Raw genomic sequence first — 1,499 nt, 5'->3', positions numbered from 1 at the left:
CCATCAGTACTTCGTTGGGCCACCTTTTGCCTTCAATACTGCGGCGATTCTTCTTGGCATTGACTCCACGAGATGTTGAAAGGTGATGCGAGGAATCTGACACCATGCCTGATGAATAGCACTGTCCAGTTCTGTGAGATTTGATGGTTGTGGAACCAGCTGCCTGATGGCTCTTTCAACTTTGTCCCACAAATGCTCAATTGGATTGAGATTTGGCGATTGTGGGGGCCACCTAAGCAAGGTAAATTCTCACTCATGTTCTTGAAACCACTCATGCACAATACGAGCACCGTGGCATGGCGCATTGTCTTGTTGGAAGAAGCCATTTCCATAGGGATACGCCATCAACATGATGAACTTGATCAACAACGATACTTTGGTATGTTGTGCTATTCAGACGTTGTTCCACACGAATTAAAGGGCCCAAAACATGCCCCAAACCATAAGACTGCCCCCACCAGCTTGAAGGGTTGTACTCATGCATGTGGGGTGCATGCTTTCATGCTGTTTCCGCCAAATTCTCGCTCTGCCATCTGCATGATGCAACCGGAAACGTGATTCATCGGACCACATAACTTTTTTGCAATGCTCGACTGTCCAATCCTTGTGTTCCTGTGCAAATTGGAGACGTTTTATCTTGTTAACTGCAGACAGCAAAGGTGTTTGAACAGGCCTTTGGCTTCCATATCCCATACGATGCAGTGTACGGCGAACAGTGTGTCAGAGAGGATCCCTGATTAAGATCTGCAGTAATTTGATGCACTGTTGCCCTTCTGTTGTCTTGTACCAGTCTTGCCACACTCCGTTCTGCCCTAACATTGACTAGTTGCTGACGGCCACAATTTGCACGTTCAGACCCAGATTTTCAGCTGACAGTCCAGTTTTAACCTCTTGCCCGTTAAGAAAAAACGGACGGACGGCAGACTCGCATCAGCGGGTTGCCGTCTCCAGACTGCTTTTTTTCCTCCTAGCGTGCGCACACGGGCAGGAAAGACTACAGCCGTTAACGGCTGTTTCACATACAACCGATCAGCGGCTCTACAGCCGATCGGTTGTATGGCGTGAATTTCGGAGCGCTTCCCAATCGTGAGTGCCCCCACGGAATCATCTCCCCCCTCCTGACCCCTCACCTTTAATCCCGGGATCCGCTAGCCCATCTGCGGCCCGGGAGGCCGTCAGGAGAAGGAGGGAGGGAGGGAGATCAGCTCCTTGCGGTTCTCCTAGTGTGAATGCAGAAGTGATGTGTAATACATCACTTCCGCATTCACCTGTCAGTCTTCTGGCTTCTACTGCCAGAGAGAAGAAGCTTCATCAGCTTCTTTTGGGGTCTCCAGGTGACATAAGGGGTCTAGAGACCCCTAATGTCTCCATAAAGAGGACCAGTCAGTGTACCTGTGCTATTATATAGGGGGGTGGTATCCCCCTATGTAATAGCAATAACAATAAGTGTAAAAAAAAAATATATTTTTTTTTTACTTTTTTTATTTATATAGATAAGT

Source organism: Nanorana parkeri, unplaced genomic scaffold (genome assembly GCF_000935625.1).
Source record: "Nanorana parkeri isolate BGI_ZX_2015 unplaced genomic scaffold, ASM93562v1 scaffold2758, whole genome shotgun sequence".
Taxonomy (NCBI): Eukaryota; Metazoa; Chordata; class Amphibia; order Anura; family Dicroglossidae; genus Nanorana; species Nanorana parkeri.
Note: the sequence above shows the minus strand (reverse complement) of the source record.